The sequence below is a fragment of the Balaenoptera physalus genome (genome assembly GCF_965194825.1).
Source record: "Balaenoptera physalus genome assembly, chromosome: X".
In the NCBI taxonomy this organism is placed as follows: Eukaryota; Metazoa; Chordata; class Mammalia; order Artiodactyla; family Balaenopteridae; genus Balaenoptera; species Balaenoptera physalus.
The window spans coordinates 120,694,273-120,717,349 of record NC_138903.1 but is presented as its reverse complement, the minus strand read 5'-3'; the positions used below and the strand labels follow the sequence as shown (position 1 = coordinate 120,717,349).

Genomic DNA, 23,077 nt, shown 5'->3' with positions numbered 1-23,077 from the left:
CTCTACTGTCAGTTGTAGACAGGCCTGTAGCCCTCACTGCTGGCTAGGGAAAAATTAACAGTTATTAAAAAAGAGTCCCTTTGTATCAGTAAGGAACCAAGTGTACTATAGCAAATGGGCTGTATCCAGTGCTCAGGTATTTCTTCTAGTATCTTCCACAGCACGTACTCACTATTGCTAAGCATTGTGGGTAATTAGGGAGAAAATAGCCCCAAAGATTGGCCTTGAGGGGAAAAAAAAAACCATGACTGGAATTCTGATTATGGTAGAACATCCTTTTTGACTTAACAGTTCATAAGAAATTTAAGAGAAGCGATGTTAGAGGGTTTTTTCCCCTTCATTTCAACTGTCCTTTCTTTTCATTTTTCATCTCCTGCAGATGACCAATTATTACATGGAGGGATATGTATGTACCTCGGTGACCCAAGTTGCTAGAGATACATCAAGTGCTTCAGCCCAGAGCAGTTGAGGGAGGTTTGGGGGTATCTCCGCAGCCCTTGACTTTTCAAGTTCAGTAATAAATCTGTTTGGTCCAGTTGTGGTACACAAGCAGCCCGGGCTTACTTGTTACCATCTCTGTTAAGCTGCGGAGATAAGTGTATGGGGAGGCTGATTTAGCAAGTGAAAGCGTGTCGTGTTTTAGTGTAGGTTCTTAGGTTCATGAAGAAAAATGATGCTTGGCAAATGACTATTTTTGACTTTAAAGATGAAACAGAGATAAAAAGACTTTCAGATCTGTCCTCCTAAGTAGCAGCGGAATGTTTTGTTCATATATCTTCATTCCTGCCTTTTCTCTGGATTTGGAGAATTCTTTTTTTTTTAAATTTTTTGATAATTTTATTGGAGTACAGTTGCAGATCTGCTGTACAGCACTGTGAATCAGTTATACATATACATATATCCACTCTTTTTTTTTTTTTTTAGATTCTTTTCCCATATAGGTGATTGCAGGTTATTGAGTAGAGTGTCCTGTGCTATGCAGCAGGTTCTTATTAGTTAATCTGTTTTACATATAGTAGTGTGTACACGTCAATCCCAATCTCCCAATTTATCCCTCCATTGGTGAAGCCTTTTGAGGGGGAAATTTGCCCCATCCGGAAAGCAGTATGTTTTCCATTCTATATGCATTTTACTATCCATTACCTTGTTTCTGTTAACATTAAAATAAACAAAACCCTACAACCTAAATTTTGCTTTTTTGATATAAATGAACACAGTAGTTCTTAGTTGAATTCAGGCAGCTTTCAGATAGAAACATTATTGTATTATGGCACAAATGCGGCAGAAAAAAAAAATGAAAACACCCTAGCACAACACATGTTTCACTGGGTACTTGACAAATATGTTGGCCTCAAAGTAAACAAGCTATATTCTCTCAGACTCGATGAAGCTTATTAACTCTTTCAGGCCACTTGCTGCTAGGCACCCAGTACCCTGCTGGCTTGAAGCCGTGGCTTTGAAGACTATTAGTTTCCTGCCAAAGACTGGCTGAGAGACAGAAAAAGGCAAATTTAGAATACATGCTGCATTTGTTAGGCAAATATTTATTTAGCGTCTGTCTGCTCTGAGGAAAAACAGTGGTAGAGACTGGAAGTACAGTGAGAAGTGGAAGGCAGGTAGCCCCTGCCTTCAAAGAGCTTACAAGCTGTTGAGAAGATTGAACACACAGATACACACACACACACACACACACGCGCGCGCGAGCGTGCGCATGCGTGCATGCACACACAGCTAAGGCAGGGAAATAAGAGTTCATGACAGTGTATGACCGAGGATGACGGTGAATAGTGTGGACCACAGTTGCTGTAGAGGAGTTTAGGGAAAGGAGGTCATCACTGTGAACTCAAGGAGCCAGGGAAGGGACTCTGGCAAAATGGAGCTTGAACTTGACTAAGGAGACCTGGGAGAACATTGTAAGCACAAAGAAGAGGGAGTCATGATGTTGCCCAACTAAGGCAACTACTTGTTGAGGGCCTCTTACTTGGTCAGTGCCAGGGGCAAAGAGAAGAATAAGCCAAGCATCATCTAGGCTATCATGGAGCTTATCCTTTAGGCTGAAGACAATTCTTTTAATTATATTTTACTGGCTGAGTTATTACAAAAGTGCAAAGTGCTGTAAATAAGTTGAGAATCCATTTGAACTGCCTAAATAAAAGAGGCAACCAGATTGGAGGAGTCAGTGAGTACAACCTGCCCTGGGTCGTGTGGCGGGATCCAGGAACGGGTAGGTCAAGAGCTAAGATTACTTGTTGCATCATCTTGGGTCATATAGGCACTCATCCCGGCTTCTAAGACTGCTTCAAGTTTACCTCTTCTCTCCTTTTCTCCACACGAAACACAAACACACACACACACACGAGTTTTGTTTTGTTTTCTTTCTTCTACTTTCACACACTTATGGCCACGTCAGCCTCAACTTTAAATCCACTTCCTAGTTCAAGGATCCAACAGAGATGGACCAGAATTCCTGTGTTCCATTGCCACATCGGCCATTCTGATGCAATCAGCTATGCCTCATGGGTTAAGTCATATGGCTTTGAGAAGAGAGCAGGAGAAATGATTGTCATTTCAGGTACAGACAGCCATTGTTGAGAGAAAGGGGAAAAGCCCAAGCAGAGGCTTAATATTTGACCCAAGCACAGTGTGTTTAACAAACAGTGGGGAGCCTGGTATCACTGAAAACCAGGCTCACCGTGGTGAGAATGTAGACTGGAAAGGTCAGTAGTGTGGGCCTGTGTTTTAGGAGATCATTTCAGGTATGGAAGAGGGAAGTCTTCGGGTCTTATTGGTATTGAGGTACATTCTGACTGCCCAACTCGTAGAGAAACAGTAGAGAAAATTCCTGCCCTGGATGGGGGCTCGTGGGAGTGGAATAAGCGTGTTCTGAGTTTGGGTTTTTGATTTGAATCTCCTGCGGATTCCTCTGTGAGAGGAGCTTTGGTGATTTCCCTCTCCTCTGGAGATTGTGCTGCCCTCTGGGGATCAGGAGACTCCTGGGAGGTGAGGGCACCCTTGGGCCTGGCCTGACTTCCTGAGAGCTCCGTGTTAAACACCTTCCCACAAGACGACTGTGTCCTTCAAAGGCAGAAATGGAAGAGATTCAAAAATCTCCTCCAACTCCCCCCTCTCTAGATGGAATGCAATATACATGTGTAATACACAAGCCCTTTTTCTTGGAGGAACCCCCAACCCCCCAGATAGGGTCAATGTTTTAATAATGCCTATTGCCTATCTTAGAATATTTAAATTATTTATTTTTTAGAAAGTTATAAAATATCCATTTATAAAAATTTAATATAGAAGTTAGAATATTTGCTTATCATGGGAGAGTCAGTAAAGTACACAAAGTGCGTGTCACACTAAACACCCAAAGAAGATCAAGTTGGCATTTTGTTGTCATTCTTCCCATTATTTTATACATGTTGTATATATTTAAAATAAAATTAAAACAATGTGGTACATACAGTTTTGTATCCATTTTTTCCCCTTAGCATTATATAATGAGCATTTCCCCATATCAGTAAATATTCCTAGTGGTTATATAGTTATACAGAAATATATTTAAGTGTTCACTTATTTGGGCAAATTTAATTGTCAGCTTCCCCCCTTCCCAAATAACAATGCAAATAAATATCTTTGTGTGTAAACATTTGACCACTTCTCTATTTCCTCACTCCAGCTTTCCAGAATTTAAATTACTAGGGGAAAGGGTATGAAATTTTAGGCTCTTGTTACAGAGTTCCAAATGGCTTGCTACATAGAGTGTACCAATATATACACATCCACAGGCAGTGCATGAGGGAGGTTGATTAGTCCATCCTCTCTGGTGCTAAGTCATAGCATGGCTTGTAATCCTTATCAGCTGGAGAGCCGGAAGGCTCCTCTAGGGCAGGGCCCATGACATTAACTTCTTTTATGGCGCTCAACACCTATCAGGCACAATACACATGTTTGTTGAATAAGCCACCGCCCACAGGGAAGGTGGTAAGATCCATTAGGATGGCACATGCTTTGCTCCAGGTCTGTGGGGACGTCAAGACAAAATTAATTCAAGCCCATGTAGGAGGAAGTAGTGGAGAGATGGGATTGAGAAGTGAAGGGCTAGTGAACGAGGATGCTGTTAAATGCTTTGGAACTTAATATCAGCAAATCGGGTCAGGGAGAGGAAGATGTTAAAGATACAGTGTAGTCTACTCCACGCAGCAAAGCGCAGGGAACTGCAGAATACACTGTGCATTGAGTGCTTATGCGACCCAAGATGATGGAACAAGTAATTTTAGCTCTTGACCTACCGGTTCCTGGATCCCGCCACACGACCCAGGGCAGGTTGTACTCTCACAGACTCCTCCAATCTGGTTGCCTCTTTTATTTAGGCAGTTCAAATGGATTCTCAACTTATTTACAGCGCTTTGCACATTTGTAAATGAGGATCCCCTGGGCCTGGGATTAAGTAAGAACTGGATAGGTGACAGGGAGGTCAGGTTGTAATAATAAAAGCCAGATTTTTATATTCATTCCTTCCTTTATTCAGTCATGCATTAATGAATATTGTTTGAATTGGCACTGTTTTCCTAGTGGGGATGCAGCTATGAACATAGCATTGGAGCTCCTGTTCTGGTACTTCGTTCAAATGCATTAGGTGTGGAAGTTGGTACCAGGTTTGCACTCTGGGCCTAAAGGAATCATCTTGGCTTTCTAAGAGGCTGACTGAGCAAGACTCACTCTTCTCTGGCCCCACAAAGGCCTTCTTGCTGCTCTTCAAATACGCTAGGCTCCCACCTCAGGGCCTTTGCACTGGCTGTTCCTTCAGTGTTGAATGGGCCTTTCTCAGATACCCACTGGACCAGATCTTTCATCTCGTTTGGGTCTTCGCTCACCTCTTACAACATCAATGAGGCCTACATTGACCACCCTATTTAATTTATTAAATTTATTATTTATTTAAAAACCCCAACTCTGGCACTCCTCCCCCTTATTCTGCTCACATTTCCCCCTTTTCATCAAATTATACAATACTTTTTATTATATTTTATAGTATACTGATTTATTATGCTGATTCTTTATTGTCTGCCCCTCCCCACTTTTTCGTGAAAGCAAGGATCTTTGTCTGTTTTGGTCATGCTGTATTGCTGGAGCCTAAAACAGTGTCTTGCACACACAGTAGGGGAGCATTATATATCTGTGCAATGAAAAACTGATCACGTGGTTGGCAGCATGACGTTGAAGAGCATGTTCAGAAGAGCAAGGGAGAAAATCCGCCATCCCCTGGGCTGTGGACGCCAGACTGAAGTCTGAAGAAACACCCTACTCCATTCCTTGGGGATGGTGGTGAGATCAGCCGGAGGGATGGGACAACATCATGGGGAGAATTTGGGTTTAGAGTGTCCTGGGTGGCTTTGTCATGGTAACAGTAATGCAGGCCAGCATCTCAGAGCTCTTAAAGTGAAGGACCTCATCCAAATGTTGAGACCAGATTTCCACGGCTGCTGCTACTGCTGTGACTACAGTCTCAGCCCCTCCTTGACCACCTCCCCCTCTGATCGGTGGTCTCAGCAAACAGATGCTTACTGCCACGTATAATTTGCAGGACATGTCCCATAGCCCAACTCAACCCTGCCTTCAACACCAGGACAAAAGAGGATTATAAGAAGACGATTCACTGGGGGTAGACTCTTTGGGAAGTAGTGCCACAGCCTCAATATGGGCAGCTGAGGGGATAGGGAAGGTGGGGGAATTTCTAAGCAAGTTTGGGATTTTTTAAAAAATTAATTAATTAATTTTTATTTATTTACTTTTGGCTGTGTTGGGTCTTTGTTGCTGCACACGGGCTTTCTCTAGTTGCGACGAGCGGGGGCTACTCTTCATTGCGGTGTGCAGGCTTCTCGTTGTGGTGGCTTCTCTTGTTGCGGAGCACGGGCTTCACTAGTTGTGGCACGTGGGCTCAGTAGTTGTGGCTCACGGGCTCCGGAGCACAGGCTCAGTAGTTGTGGTGCACGGGCTTAGTTGCTCCACGGCATGTGGGATCTTCCCGGACCAGGGCTCGGACCTGTGTCCCCTGCATTGGCAGGTGGATTCTTAACCACTGCGCCACAGGCAAGTCCGCAAGTTTGGGATTTTTTATTGAATCTCGGGGCTGTTACTCATCCCCTTTAGGGTGTGGGGAATGGGCTGCAGGGAGAACCACAGCTGGTTTGTGCTGAGTCATCCACTTGTATTTGTACTTTGCCTTCCATGGAGGAATCCAAGGTTGTTCTACAATGACTTGTTTAAAATTAGCACTGTCAGAGAGCTCCTTAAAGAGTCTTGTGAAAAGTCTTCCAAAATAAATCAACATGGGGTTTAGTCATCCCCCTTGCTTCTTTCTTCAACTGGAAATGGTTTTAATGGGAAGATGAGCCAGTAAGATCTTTGTGGTTGCCATTTTTGAAGATACCGGTTATGATAAGGTGGGGGGGGATAAGGTAGAAAGGGTCAGAAAGGGGTAGAGGGTCAAAGGCCAGCTGTGTCACTAACTTGCTGTGTGACCTTGTATGGGTTCCATAACCTCTCTGATTTTCATGTGTCTCATATGTAAAAGGTGGGGCTAACAGCTAACACCTAAAAGGGCTAACACCTTTTTTTTTTTTTTTATAAAGTTCTGGTTGTTAGTTTATACACAAAGCCAGAAACTGTCCTGCATGTATCTTCTTTTCATGGTACTGATCACTAGATGTGTAATTAAGTGAAATACTGTATATGAAGCATACTTTTTGGTATATATAGGCCCTCAACAAATAGGAACAGAATGATAATGGTAACTGCTTTCCATATATCCTTCAAATAACTATGTCCCAGACCAAGCTCATCACTCCCTCCCCTTCTGTTCTCGTTGAGAACTGCTGCTTCTTGACGTCCCTGTAGCTCTCAGGGAGCAGCATTCGTTCAGAATCCTTGATGGCTAATCTCTTCCTGTCCATTACCACTTCCGATACTCTGGTTCTGCCCTTCATCACTTTGTACAGGGACTCTTTTACCAGTACTTTTTTCTCGAACCACCCCCCCTCCCCCCATCTCAACCACCTGGAAGTTCACCTACTGGGGTGGAACATAGCCCTGGGTCTGCTTACTAGCCTTCTGGCGTAGGCTGGCCCAGAGTAGGTGCTCAGTAAAGACTGTCTAGAATTAAAATTTATGGGAAGCTGTGACAAGGTGTCCTGAGGGTGGATTAAATATCATTGTCACTCTCTGAAATGACTCGGCTTGTTTCTTTATTTGCACACATATATCTCCTTGCTGCCTGCAGTGTTGCCCATCTTACCCCCGCATCATGTCAGGAGGGGTTAGATGCCCAGACAGTTCACCGTGCGCCAAGCCATGCCTGCAAGACAGCAGGGCCCTCGCCATTCTTATTATTCATGGCTGTGTCCCCAGCACAAAGCCTGGTGCTCTGTGACCATCTTTTCAAAATGTGAGCAAATCCTGCCTGAAAACGAAGTCGACACACAGAAAAGCAAAGTTAGGAGATGGACAAGAGAGGCCGAGCACTGCTGACATTGTTCGAACCCTCAGATCTTGTCACACCTGAAGCCAACACGTGCCCTTCGACATCCCGTTTGTGAGCCAATAAATTCCCATTGTTACTAAAGCTCATTTGACTGAGGTTTCTGCCATTTGCAATCAAAAGAGGACTGACTAATACACCGTCTCTCCTCTACCTCCTAAAGCTTCAGGAAAATCAAAAGGAACTTCTCATCAGCAAAAGGTTATAAATTCTGCTATTCAAGTTTCTTTTTCTGCCTTGATCAATTCAGGAATGCAGAGATAATGATGCCACTGGAGACCGAAGGCCTTGGTAATGGCCTAAGGAGCACCTGAGGTGGTGGCTACTTTCAATAAAGGAAGTGGCACCTGAGTTGACATCTGAATGATGAAAGCAGCTAGATACGTGCTTATGCAGAGGAAGAGCATTCCAGGTAGAGGAGACGGCAAGTACATAGGCCCAGAGACAGGAAAGGGCTCGCTGTTGGTTTGAGAACTCTCCAGAAGGTCCACGTGGCTAGAGCTTTGTGAAACAGGATCTGGATGGGAGTGGAGAGGTAGCCAAGGGTGACCTGTAACTTTCCAGAGAAGGCATGACTTGAGAGCAGTCTGGGAATCTCCCTCTGTCTGACATGAGACAGGAGGGAAAATGGGCAACGACAAAGGCAGTAAAGGCCTGCATTCATTCAGTAACATCACAGGGCGGCTTGCCTGGCGGGCACTCTGTGGTTCAGTGTAGCTGTACAAGATGATGCCTGCAAGGTTGATCCTTTAGCAAGTTAGCAGAGCTGGGAATAAATGGCTCAGGCTTGACACATAAATTAACCTCTCACATTCACCAGGGCTTAAATTTTTTAAAAAAAATTTATTTATTTATTTATTTAAATTTATTTATTTATTTAAACTTATTTGTTTATTTAAATTTATTTATTTATTTATTTTTGGATGTGTTGGGTCTTTGTTTCTGTGCGAGGGCTTTCTCTAGTTGCAGCGAGTGGGGACCACTCTTCATTGCAGTGCGTGGGCCTCTCACTGTTGTGGCCTCTCGTTGCGGAGCATGGGCTCTAGGCCTGCGGGCTTCAGTAGTTGTGGCTCACGGGCCTAGTTACTCCGCGGCATGTGGGATCTTCCCAGACCAGGGCTCGAACCCGTGTCCCCTGCACTGACAGGCAGATTCTCAACCACTGCGCCACCAGGGAAGCCCCGGGAAGCCCCCACCAGGGCTTAATTTAGTGATGGCTTCCTCATTGCTGTAGATGGGCCAGCAGTACACCCTATCTGAGCGTGCGCACCTTACTCTCAGAATTTTGCTCGGTTTCCACGGGGTAGCACCATAAAATATGTACTCGTAACATTAATAAATTGGATAATATGAAGCTCATCATACTTCAAACATGCTGGTGATTTAATAGCATGTGAATACAATAAAAGTGTATCTTTCTTTCTAAGTCCCAGGACAGTATGCTTACAAAATACCTTGAAATCATGTTTATTCTCTGGCACTGAAAGCATCCTTAAGTCATTAATGTGCACACATTCTGAATATGGAAGCTGCCATTTAAGAAGATTGGATAATGCAATTTAATTCATCTCAGTTCAGCAAACATAGATGAAGTGCTTGATATGGATTTGCAGTCTAGAAAGAAGACTCTGCTCCCATTATGGAGAATGATTGGATGAAGGGGCAAGAGATGAAGCAAGGGGTCCTATTAAGGACATTCTGGGGAAGAGAGGATATTAGCATGAGCTATGAAAGTGACAGTGCAGATGGTAAGTGGGCAGATGCAGATATTTGGGGGCTACACTATCAGGACTTGGGGACAGATTCGATGTGGGGAAATAGGGAGATGCGAGAATCAAATGTTATGTCTGTGGAATCAACAGACAGGGGCCAACTGACTGGGACAATGATGGTGCTTTGATAGAACGGGGAATCCTTGAGGAAATCTAGTTTGGGATGCTGCTGCCTCGTGAACATCTGGAAGGCAGGTCTAGAGTTGAGGGTCAAGCCCTGAAGATTTACTTTTGGAGATTACCCGCCTGACGATGATTGTTAAAGCCATGGCAACGGATGAGCTCCTCCAGTAAGGAAATGTAGCAAGAGAAGAGAACTCCCACAGGTGGAGGCCTGCAGAGTCCTACGCACACCACCCTGCAGTCACCCTCCATGCCTTTCCCCATTAGGTGATTAGAACCACTGGGTCCATCTTGATTTGGGATTCAAGCCTTATACTATGGAAGAGAGGAATTTATGGGAACATTCAAATTCTGCCACTGGAAGCCTGTTTGATGGTTGGATGGTGGACCTCAAACATTGAGAATAAATGTTACATCCACTCAGGATACAGTTAGGAATCCCTAATTTAACATATAAACATTTTCAGAAATGGGAAGTGATTTCTTGGAGAGGTTTATTTGGGGGCATAGCCAGCAGCAAAATCGGCTATTGACACCCTGACCTGAAGACCAAGACGAGGAACAATAACGCAGAGGTTTTGTATCTTCTTTTAATTCCATGAGACGGACCTGGTTGGCCGATTTCTCTGATTGTTTCATGTATGGAAATTTTATCTCCCCGATGAATTTTTAGTTCTTTAGAAGCATAGGTTCGACCTCAGGATTTCTGGATCTCCCTACAGTTCCTAGAACAGTGGAGGCCTAGTGCAGCATGCATTCAAACATCTTTTGTGGAAAAAAATTACAAGTAGAATCCTCAGCCTAGATAGAAAAATCCTTGAAACACAGTCAAGTCTGTTCACATGCCTGTGTGCACTGCTGCAATTAAGCTGTCCCATAAATATTGACTTTCTTCATATAAATTCCAAGATATCTTTCTTAGGCTGAGGCAAAAAGTCATATGGAGAAACCAAAGCTTCAAGGGCTCTTTATGGCTGGAAGTTAGAAATATCAAGGGAATCAGCAGTAATAGAGATGAAAAAGAATCATTGTAAGACACCCTAAGGAACTTGGTAATAGCATTTCTTATAATACATATCCCATGAACATTGTCACTAAAAAGGCAGGGCCACTTTGGAGTTAGAATTAATACCATATGAAATGATAAATTTGCAAAGAACTTGATAAATGTCCATAGCATCAACACCTGGGTTCACAGTAAAACAAGACCTTAGGAGTTCAGATTGCACAAATTCTGCCTGGTAGGAATGATGCGTGGATGCAGGTTCTAACCCAGTTCACTTTTGATGACCACTGAATTTCATCAGGAACTTCTCAGACACAACGTCGTGGTCAGTAGAGTTTGTTTCTGATATAAGTAATACTTAATGGGAGTTGGGTAAATTAATATTAGTGTTGAATATCGACCTGGCACTGTACGAAGTGTTTTACAGAGATTATTTCAAATCCTTAAAATAACCCTATGAAGTAGGTTTTATCACTTGATCATTTAAATCAGTGCCAGTTCTTTTGCACATAGTTGGGTAGAGTTGGGCTGAGTTCGTGGAGCCTTGCCAAGGACTGTTGAAACATTTGTCAATGGCTATGAGATAGAGACTATGGAAGACCAAGAGAACTTGGAGCATTTTTCCCAGCAGCTATTCTCAGTACCTCCTCAAGTTCTACCTTCCTTTGTGGTTAAAACATTGACCAATAGTCATACAACTCTGGCAGACTTGATAGCACATTTACCTTCTCTGTTATAACAGTTTATGGATTTGTCTATATGATTTGATGTTACTGAAGTCAAGAAGACCATGAAAGGTAAACTTGCCCGTGTAAGGAAGCCTCCATAGGTTAAATCGAATCATCTTTGGCTTACTTTGTGGCAACATGTCAAATTAATTTCAGCTGAGGCTGTAGAAAAAAGGGGCAACCGTATCATCATCATTATCATTTCATACCAGCCATTAATCACATTCGTACTATGCCAGGCACGTTAGAGCCATTATTTTAATTAATTTTACAAAAAGAAATCTCTGTAAGGCAGGGAGTATTGTGCTGACTTTATAAGAGAGGAAACTGATATTCTGAGAGCAAAGTAATTTTCTCATGATCACACAGCTAGTAAGTGATAGATCTGTGATTTGAAACGAGTTATGCTTTAGTCACTCTCCACAAGACCTCCCTGTGTCGCTCCTTTATGGCCACATCCATCCCCTTTCTCTAATCTCTGGTAACTACCCTGTTCACTCTTTAACCTGTGTTTTTTCTGTTACTGTTATTCTTTATTATGATCACAAAAGAATTCCAACATAGACTCTTGGTACAGAAAATAATATTAACTCCTCTTACATGCCTGCCGAAAAGATCAAACAAAAGCTAAAATTTTGCCTCAGGTCTATGCCCGCTTTTAATTTTTTAAAACATTTTCTTTTGAAATAGATTCACAAGAGGTTGTAAAGAAAGGTACAGTCCTGAGCCCCCGCCCCAGCTTCTTCCAGTGTTAACATATTATCCAACTGTAGTACAATGTCAAAACCACTGACAGTCCTTAGAGCTTATTCAGACTTCTCCAGTTGTAAGTGCACTCGTGTGTGTGTGTGGCGGGGGGGCGGCTCTAGGTAATTTCATCATGTGTGTAGTCTAATGTAACCACCACCACAGTTAACATACCCACTGTACACAAGACGTCCCTGTGTTACTCCTTTATAGCCAAACCCATCTCCTCTCACCCTCCCTAATCTCTGGTTACTACCTGTTCTCCACAGCTCTAATTATGTTATTTCATAAATGTTACATGAAAGGGATTATACAGTATGTAAACTTTTGTGATGGACTTTTCTCACTCAGCATAATTTCCTTGAGGTTCATCCAAATTGTTTTTTTTAAATAAGCATTTTTAAAAATTATTTATTTATTTATTTTTGGCTGCGTTGGGTCTTCATTGCTGCGTGTGGGCTTTCTCTAGTTGTGGCGAGCGGGGCTACTCTTCGTTGAGGTGCGCGGGCTTCTCATTGCGGTGGCTTCTCTTGTTGTGGAACACGGGCTCTAGGCACGTGGGCTTCAGTAGCTGTGGCACACGGGCTCAGTAGTTGTGGCTCGTGGGCTCTAGAGCGCAGGCTTGGTAGTTGTGGCGCACGGGCTTAGTTGCTCCGTGGCATGTGGGATCTTCCCAGACCCGGGCTCAAACCCGTGTCCCCTGCATTGGCAGGCGGATTCTTGACCACTGCGCCACCAGGGAAGTCCCAAGGTTCATCCAAATTGTTGCCTGTAGCTTGCTGTATGGTCTGGGTGGACCATGGTTTAACCAGTTGTCCATTGAAGGACATTTGTATAATTTATAGTTTTTGAAAATATGTCTTCCTTTCTCTGGGATAAATGCCTGAAAGTGCAATTGCTGGGCCTCATGGTCTGACACATCTTTAGTTTGGAAAGGCACTGCCAAACTATTTTCCCCAGAGGCTGTCCCTTCTCCCCCTTGTTAATTTACATCTTCAAGATGATGTTTGACGTAGAACATCTTTTTATATGCTCCTTGGCCTTTAGGCCTTTCTTTTCCTTGAAATTCCTATTCCTATCGTTTGCCTATTTTTTTCTAATGAGCTCTTCGGCCCTTTTCTTACTGATTTTGTTGCAGTTCTTTATTTATTTTTTTTATTTTTTTATTTTTTCTCACACACACACACTGTATTTTATTTTTACAAGAGATAAATAGACTGACACCAAGCATTGTACATGGATGACCACAACAAAAGCAACAATGATTGCAATTACCAAACATGAAACACACTCATACTATGTCATAATATTGACATTCAGTCCAGTAATCCTCCACTGTAACAGCTCCTTTACTTTGCAGTGAAAATTGATTTGTATATTCTTTGCCTCTGAGTCCTTGTGGGATTTTTTTTTTTTTTTTTTAATTCAGACAGAAAGTCACAAAAATTATACTCATCCTCATCAGTTCACTCAGTCCCATGTAATTAATTGTTTTTCTTCATCTTGATCTTTTGTTAGCACTTTTATGAGTTCATCAGTTTTTCATCAGAGTTCTGAAAATGCTTATTCATTCAGTTCAGCAGTACAGTCAGTTACCAGAAACCTGTACTTGTCAGTCTTTTCCATGAATTTCTTGAAGATGAAACCCTTTTATAGGAACATATTTGCAAAATCATCAGAGTACACCCAGAACTGTCTGTAAATGACAAAAGACTTAAAAATGACCACGGTAAAAGATTTGATGAAAGTTCATAATAATGCAGTTGACAAGAAAATTAGTTATTTCTGAGATATACATTTTAAAGTAATAACTAGGATTATTACTTATAACATTATACCAGAACATATAAGGTTTTTAGAAATTTCATGTAATGTCTGAAACATTAATATTAACATATTTCCATACAAATACAAATATAAGATTTTTAGAAATTTCATGTAATGTCTGAAACATTTATATTAACATATTTCCATACATATTTCCATACAAATACAAATATAAGATTTTTAGGAATTTCATGTAATGTCTGAAACATTTATATTAACATATTTCCATACAAATAACCCAATGAAAGTTTAGTATTAGTTGTTTTGTTTGTTTTTTTATACTGCAGGTTCTTATTAGGCATCAATTTTATACATATCAGTGTATACATGTCAATCCCAATCGCCCAATTCAGCACACCACCATCCCCACCTCACCACAGTTTTCCCCCCTTGGTGTCCATATGTCCGTTCTCTACATCTGTGTCTCAACTTCTGCCCTGCAAACTGGCTCATCTATACCATTTTTCTAGGTTCCACATACATGCATTAATATATGATATTTGTTTTTCTCTTTCTGACTTACTTCACTCTGTATGACAGTCTCTAGATCCATCCACGTCTCAACAAATGACTCAATTTTGTTCCTTTTTATGGCTGAGTAATATTCCATTGTATATATGTACCACATCTTCTTTATCCATTCGTCTGTTGATGGGCATTTAGGTTGCTTCCATGACCTGGCTATTGTAAATAGTGCTGCAATGAACATTCGGGTGCATGTGTCTTTTTGAATTACGGTTTTCTCTGGGTATATGCCCAGTAGTGGGATTGCTGGGTCATATGGTAATTCTATTTTTAGTTTTTTAAGGAACCTCCATATTGTTCTCCAGAGTGGCTGTATCAATTTACATTCCCACCAACAGTGCAAGAGGGTTCCCTTTTCTCCACACCCTCTCCAGCATTTGTTGTTTGTAGATTTTCTGATGATCCCCATTCTAACAGGAGTGAGGTGATACCTCATTGTAGTTTTGATTTGCATTTCTCTAATAATTAGTGATGTTGAGCAGCTTTTCATGTGCTTCGTGGCCGTCTGTATGTCTTCTTTGGAGAAATGTCTATTTAGGTCTTCTGCCCATTTTTGGATTGGGGTGTTTGTTTCTTTGATATTGAGCTGAATGAGCTGTTTATATGTTTTGGAGATTAATCCTTTGTCCGTTGATTCATTTGCAAATATTTTCTCCCATTCTGAGGGTTGTCTTTTCGTCTTGTTTATGGTTTCCTTTGCTGTGCAAAAGCTTTGAAGTTTCATTAGGTCCCACTTGTTTATTTTTGTTTTTATTTCCATTACTCTAGGAGGTGGATCAAAAAAGATCTTGCTGTGATTTATGTCAAAGAGTGTTCTTCCTATGTTTTCCTCTAAGAGTTTTATAGTGTCCGGTCTTATATTTAGGTCTCTAATCCATTTTGAGTTTATTTTTGTGTATGGTGTTAGGGAGTATTCTAATTTCATTCTTTTACATGTAGCTGTCCAGTTTTCCCAGCACCACTTATTGAAGAGACTGTCTTTTCTCCATTGTATATCTTTGCCTCCTTTGTCATAGATTAGTTGACCATAGGTGCGTGGGTTAATCTCTGGGCTTTCTATCTTGTTCCATTGATCTATGTTTCTGTTTTTGTGCCAGTACCATATTGTCTTGATTACTGTAGCTTTGTAGTATAGTCTGAAGTCAGGGAGTCTGATTCCTCCAGCTCCATTTTTTTGCCTCAAGACTGCTTTGGCTATTCGGGGTCTTTTGTGTCTCCATACAAATTTTAAGATGATTTGTTCTAGCTCCGTAAAAAATGCCATTGGTAATTTGATAGGGATTGCATTGAATCTGTAGATTGCTTTGGGTAGTATACTCATTTTCACAATGTTGATTCTTCCAATCCAAGAACATGGTATATCTCTCCATCTGTTGGTATCATCTTTAATTTCTTTCATCAGTGTCTTATAGTTTTCTGCATACAGGTCTTTTGTCTCCCTAGGTAGGTTTATTCCTAGGTATTTTATTCTTTTTGTTGCAATGGTAAATGGGAGTGTTTCCATAATTTCTCTTTCAGATTTTTCATCATTAGTGTATAGGAATGCAAGAGATTTCTGTGCATTAATTTTGTATCCTGCAACTTTACCATATTCATTAATTAGCTCTAGCAGTTTTCTGGTGGCAGTTTTAGGATTCTCTATGTATAGTATCATGTCATCCGCAAACAGTGACAGTTTTACTTCCTCTTTTCCAATTTGTATTCCTTTTATTTCTTTTTCTTCTCTGATTGCCGTGGCTAGGACTTCCAGAACTATGTTGAATAATAGTGGTGAGAGTGGACATCCTTGTCTCGTTCCTGATCTTAGAGGAAATGCTTTCAGTTTTTCACCATTGAGAATGATGTTTGCTGTGGGTTTGTCATATATGGCCTTTATTATGTTGAGGTAGGTTCCCTCTATGCCCACTTTCTGGAGAGTTTTTATCATAAATGGGTGTTGAATTTTGTCAAAAGCTTTTTCTGCATCTATTGAGATGATCATATGGTTTTTATTCTTCAGTTTGTTAATATGGTGTATCACATTGATTGATTTGCGTATATTGAAGAATCCTTGCATCCCTGGGATAAATCCCACTTGATCGTGGTGTATGATCCTTTTAATGTGTTGTTGGATTCTGTTTGCTAGTATTTTGTTGAGGATTTTTGCATCTATATTCATCAGTGATATTGGTCTGTAATTTTCTTTTTTTGTAGTGTCTTTGTCTGGTTTTGGTATCAGGGTGATGGTGGCCTCATAGAATGAGTTTGGGAGTGTTCCTTCCTCTGCAATTTTTTGGAAGAGTTTGAGAAGGATGGGTGTTAGCTCTTCTCTAAATGTTTGATAGAATTCACCTGTGAAGCCATCTGGTCCTGGACTTTTGTTTGTTGGAAGATTTTTAATCACAGTTTCAATTTCATTACTTGTGATTGGTCTGTTCATATTTTCTGTTTCTTCCTGATTCAGTCTTGGAAGGTTATACCTTTCTAAGAATTTGTCCATTTCTTCCAGGTTGTCCATTTTATTGGCATAAAGTTGCTTATAGTAGTCTCTTAGGATGTTTTGTATTTCTGCGGTGTCTGTTGTAACTTCTCCTTTTTCATTTCTGATTTTATTGATTTGAGTCCTCTCCCTCTTTTTCTTGATGAGTCTGGCTAATGGCTTATCAATTTTGTTTATCTTCTCAAAGAACCAACTTTTAGTTTTATTGATCTTTGCTATTGTTTTCTTTGTTTCTATCTCATTTATTTCTGCTCTGATCTTTATGATTTCTTTCCTTCTGCTAACTTTGGGTTTTGTTTGTTCTTCTTTCTCTAGTTTCTTTAGGTGTAAGGTTAGATTGTTTACTTGAGATTTTTCTTGTTTCTTTAGGTAGGCTTGTATAGCTATAAACTTCCCTCTTAGAACCGCTTTTGCTGCATCCCATAGGTTTTGGGTCGTCGTGTTTTCATTGTCATTTGTCTCTAGGTATTTTTTGATTTCCTCTTTGATTTCTTCAGTGATCTTTTGGTTATTTAGTAACGTATTGTTTAGCCTCCATGTGTTTGTCTTTTTTACGTTTTTTTCCCTGTAATTCATTTCTAATCTCATAGCGTTGTGGTCAGAAAAGATGCTTGGTATGATTTCAATTTTCTTAAATTTACTGAGGCTTGATTTGTGACCCAAGATGTGATCTATCCTGGAGAATGTTCCGTGCGCACTTGAGAAGAATGTGTAATCTGCTGTTTTTGGATGGAATGTCCTATATATATCAATTAAATCTATCTGGTCTATTGTGTCATTTAAAGCTTCTGTTTCCTTATTTATTTTCATTTTGGATGATCTGTCCATTGGTGTAAGTGAAGTGTTAAAGTCCCCCACTATTATTGTGTTACTGTCGATTTCCTCTTTTATAGCTGTTAGCAAGTTCTTTATTTATTGTTGATGGTAATCGTTTTGTTGGTTAAATATATTACACGTTTTCCAACCTGTGACCTGCTGGGTTAATTCCTTCGTGGTGTCTGTTTTACGTTCACATTTAAGGTTTTCATGTAGCCACATGCATCATTCTTTCCCTTTATGGTTTGTGGGCTTTGTGGTCTTGAACAAGAAATCCTTTTGCAGTTTATTCATAGATGAGACTTCATAGAGCCTCAAACAGTCTCTTTGCTCTTAATTTATACCCAGTACTACCATTCCTGCTGATCTGATGTTGAAGTACTTCACACACCAGTACGTTGGAAGGGGTCAGGGAAATTCTGGAGACAGTTACACTGATAGCAGCAAATAATGATGATTTTCACCGCATCTCAGTTCATTGTACTTTCTGCCCACCATTCATTTTATTCGTCCTTCAGGGCTCAACTTAATATCTACTCGTCTGGGAGTAGATTTCCTTGACACTTTTCAAGTCTTCTTCCGAGTTCCTTCTCTACGATCCCACATCCCTGTGCTCCCCTTGTTATAGTGCATCTCACACTGCAGTGTAACTGCATGTTTACTCCCCGTGCCCCCCACGTGGCTTTGGCTCCATGAGAGAAGAGACCGTGTCAGTCGGTTTCACAGTTGTCCCCTCAGCAAAGTGCCTGATCCACTGGTAGGTGACCAGTGACCTTGATTGAATGTGGGGATGAGGGAGATCCATGGAAAATAAGCAGACCTTAGACCTCCCGAAGCACAGTTGCTCAGTGTGCTTGGTGCAGAGGCAAACTCTCTTGTGATCCAGGACTCCTTTACTCATGGGAGAAGCCGGCTGGCCAGGGCTCTGTGGGCTGAGAGTCTTAGAGCAGAATAGTGTCTGGGGGTCACAGGCTACAGTGTGGGGTTTTAAGCACAAGGCAGTCATGGGGGGGGGCTTTGTAGTGAAAGGGGTCTGATAAACCAAACAGAGTAAAGGAAAGTCAAGGACCAATTCCCGAGAGAGCATGTGTGACCTACAAGCCTCGGTGTCAAGAACCAAGAACTCCATGAAAGTAACACTGAAGCACGGGTAGGCAGGGAGTCTTACACTGTTTTTTCTCCTCTATTTAAGGAAGCAGAGAAGTGTGTCAGCTGCTCGGGAAAGCTTTTGCTCCAAGATGGTTAAACTCTCTGGTGGTATGGCTCCCCTCCCCCATCAGATATGGGCACATAGACGCAGACATGTATTCTTTCCAAGCGAGATGGGCCAGACCTTAAAAAATTCCTGGCTGCTCCTTTTTTCAGATGAAGCGATCATGTACTTTCCTTTTGGACTCAGCGTAGCTCCTGAAAATCGTTCCACCGGCAACTGAGGAGAAAATAGGGCCTCTTTTCCGGCAGCCCCTGCTGCTACCGGGCTGCGACTGCCACCGGGAAGCGAGAAGGTTCTTTTTAATTAGAGCTGAAAGCCTAATCTTATGTCACGGCCACCTGTTGCAGCCAAAATAGACACTCCGGATGCTGCCTGGAACAAAATATGCCACAGCCAGGCAACTGAGGAGTAAAAAGAGGAAAATAAAGAGGAGACTTCGAGAAAGCAGGAGGCCTGGTGAACAGCTCCATCGTGTTTGCTGGACCGGAAGCAACTGTCCAAAAGTGAACTCTCATTTCGTATTTGTGCTAGATTAGAGGAGAGGAAATTCCCTTAGGCGAGACTTGCTGCTCACCAGGTAAGGGAAGGGTGGGGAAGGCACACAGCTCAACGTGCATTTACTTAAGTCCTCGACTGCTTCGTTATTCAGGATGATGCCGCTTCTTTAAAATTTCTCTTTATTCTGGCATAATTCATAGCACTCTTTGAGGCCACTACATCACTCTGTTTAGGGTCAGCTTCAAAAACAATCTTTCACATTTCCATTTCCTCTCCTTCACTCTTGCTCCCACCTTTTTTTTTTTTTTTTTTTTTTTTTGGTGTGTGTGTGTGTCATTTGGTCCAAAAGCCAGGATGTGTTGGCTGTGGCAGTGGCGCTGCTACTGAACTCTCATCATGTGAATGTGGGCACATTCCTTCTCCTTTGGTGCACTCAGTGAGCCCATCTGTACAAAGAGAGGCTTTAGAGACTTGAGCTTTCAGGTTTCTTCTGCTTCTACTCATATTGGTCCCGTTGAAATATGATCTCTACTCAGTTGGATATTGATGTGATGCCTGAACAGCCAGCAGTCGTGTGATCGTTCTCCTAACTGAAGCAGCTTTCTGAAAGCGAACAGTTTGTCAATGTGTTCTGCTTGCTTCATTTTAATATTTTTATTAATGATCACTTTGACCACATCAGAAGTGGGACTTTATAATCAATGTGATAAAGCTGAAAGCAACCCTTTTCTGACTCACTGCTGCCCCCTTCTGATGGTGGCCTCTCAGAATGTGGACCCTTTCTTTGCATCGTAATCTAGACGCCCCTGCAAGCTTCCCCACCTTCATCATGAAGCCTGTTTCTCCTGTCATCTAGTTTACCCAGATCAGAGATTTCAAATGTGTTCATTTCACTTGCCAACTTCAGTCAACTGGTGAAAGATGTCAGGTGTCTGTTCAGAAGCGTCGTGCGGACTGTTTGGCCACTATGGACTTAGGATTGTCAGGGTAGCCAATACGTTAGGAATGTGCCATCCCAGACCTGGCATGAGATTTTCAAGTCATCTCCTGCTGTTTTCCAGTCGACTCGCTGGGGATTATGGAGTAGATGTTGCTCTACGATCAATAGGCCTCCCAAAGCCCTGGAGGCACCCTTTGTGCAACACGAGCAGGACCAATTGAGGAAAAATTATCCAAACATCACAGAGCTGCTTGCTGTTCACTTTGAAGCTTCTTATGATCCAGGACAAAAATGTATCTATAAAAGTACTTGCTATGAAATGGGCGAAGTGTGATCAGTGATGGTGCCAGACCCAAAGGAAATTGGAGAAACCGGGACAGCCACCATGTAAACTTCCCTACCACGTGTTCTATGCATACTATATGCCACGTATTTTTAAAGACACTTGACTTGCTAGCTAATCCTCACAGCAGTCCTATGATAGAGGTACTCAAGGTTTAAGTAGTTTTCCAAAGTGCACATGACAAGTAATGAGTATCTTTACCTCTCTGAAGAGTGTGTGGAAATTGATGAGAGTGATGAAGAGAAGGCCATGAACTCATCAACTTGAACCCTTGAGGATCTGGGATTCCTCCCCTGTAGAGCCTTTCTGACAGTAGAGGACGACAAGTCACAGGGTCCTCTTGAGGCTTTAGTGGATCAGTGAATAACAGCCCTTCATTCTCCATCTGAGTCCTGAACCAAATGAGGCACAGTAGTGAGATAGATGGAGAGGAACAGATCACCTTGATTTGTGATAAAGCTATTTAGAGGTCTTGGCTTAGGTCTGTGGCCAAGCAGACAAGAACACATGTTCCTTCAAGCAAGCAGACTCCAAGGGAAGGGAGAGAACTGAGCCAAATATGCTGGTTCCTTCCTCCAAACTCATAAAACAGACTGGTCGCTCCTTCGAGGGGAGGGGTGAGTGAGTTGGTGGCAGAGGCCGTGTTATAACTCTTATAGTATAGGCAGGCCCTCCACGTGGAATCATGAAGATGCCAGAAGAAAGTTGTCCTGAGAGATACAGAGTGTACTGTTGAATGAGCTGGGTCAGTTCCAGGGAAGCCTAGTTCTCCAGACCAGAGCCAAGAAGTATAGTCCCTAATTTGGGAATCTTCTAGAGTGCCAGTTGGGTGGATTAAGCAAGAAGTCTTAGTGTATAACTCCTGATGAATGATGCTAGTAGCAGTTTTTTTTTTTTAATTAACTTATTTATTTTTGGTTACATTGGGTCTTCATTGCTGCACGCGGGCTTTCTCTAGTTGCGGTGAGCGGGGGCTACTCTTTGTTACGGTGTGTGGGCTTCTCATTGCAGTGGCTTCTCTTGTTGCAGAGCACGGGCTCTAGGCGCGCGGGCTTCAGTAGTCGCGGCACACGGGCTCAGTAGTTGTGGCTCTCGGGCTCTAGAGCGCAGGCTCAGTAGTTGTGGCGTACGGGCTTAGTTGCTCTGCGGCATGTGGGATCTTCCCGGACCAGGGCTCGAACCCGTGTCCCCTGCATTGGCAGGCGGATTCTTAACCACTAGGCCACAGGGAAGTCCTCTAGTAGCGGTTTTAAGGTGACACCCTTCAGTGAACATCCTGGCCAGCTCACTAAGCGTCCCTCCTCATCATGAACAGTAAAATCCTCGAGATGCCTCAGAAATGCCCTAGGCCCCTCCTGCAGGGCTGAGCCAGGCCTAGCAAGTGTCCGGACTCCTGCCGCTCTGGATGTAAACTGCACGTGTGAACAGTCCTTGGGAAGAGCGCCAGCATTCACTTACAGGCAGGAAGGCTGCTGTGCACTGTTCCCATACCTGTTGGCTTTCCCACAGAGTCTACCATGTAGCGATGGCAGCAGGGCTTGGGGAGAGGCAGTCATGGGACTGGGGATGATAATGATAGGGGTCTTAAGTCAGCTTCTTCCTGAAGTTGACCCCGAGACAAGATTTGAGTTCAAGTGGTTTATTTGGGAGGTACTTCCAGGAAGCACTATTATGGGGGGAAGGAAGAAGCAAGGAATGTAAGCCAATATGCACAGTACCTTATTTAGTAAGTTTCCACTGTGGGCACCTGGGGTTCAGTCAGTTCAGTCGTCGTGGGGATCATGGGAGCTGTGCAGAACATGCCTCAGAGTTGAAGAAACTGGAGCATTTTTTCATCAACTCGTTAAGGGCTACTCCTGGAAACATCAGCTCCCTGGCACTTCCTAACCCTCCAGCATCCCCCATTCCCAGACTGAGCAAGTTCCTGTGGCCCGAGAGGAAGTTCCTGGCAGGCAGAAATTGCAGATCATTGCAGTAGAAAGTTGTCCATGTGTATAGGAACTGGGAGTGCCAAGGGGATATGAGTGGGGTATAGACAGCACAGCATTTGCTATGACGCCTGAAAGGATTTTCTAAGAAGATGAACTAAGCCTTTGTTTGGAGCAGTTTGCCCACTATTTCCTTTCCTCCCCAAGGAGTTTGCACCAGGACTCTCCCAACCTGACCATGAGGTTTTTTTTTGTGTGGGTCCAAAGAAGAAAAATTATTTTTTCCTTCTTTCTTTTCTTTTTCTTTTTTGTAAGGCAAGAAAGGTCCAAGAGAGGCACAGAAACAGTAGCAAGGTCTTGGCTTTACAAACGCTTGGGAAACCATTAGTGGGTTTGGAAGCTGTCAACGTGCTGTCAGGCAGATTGGTTTTCCAGAAAAAGAGCAGAGATAAATTATAAATTGTATTCTGAGCCATGGATGCCCCAGCCCTGCTGTCTAGGGAACAGAGAAGGAATGCAGCTTGAGGGGCTAGGCTGTATTCTTTGGGAATGGGAAAAGGAAGAGGCAGAGGCCAGGAAATCAGACTAGATT

General features: G+C 42.4%; 1 protein-coding gene and 1 long non-coding RNA gene across 6 annotated transcripts in view; one reads left to right on the top strand and one right to left on the bottom strand.

Annotated features, from left to right (window-relative positions):
• Nucleotides 1-23,077, top strand: part of FGF13 (fibroblast growth factor 13) — a 528,165-nt gene that overhangs the window by 248,658 nt on the left and 256,430 nt on the right. The gene's annotated exons all lie outside the window — the stretch shown is intronic.
• Nucleotides 13,108-23,077, bottom strand: part of LOC309652052 — an 877,231-nt gene continuing 867,261 nt past the window's right edge. The window contains exon 2 of the long non-coding RNA XR_014258545.1: nt 13,108-13,548. This is a non-coding gene — a long non-coding RNA (uncharacterized lncRNA). The remainder of the gene's footprint in view (nt 13,549-23,077) is intronic.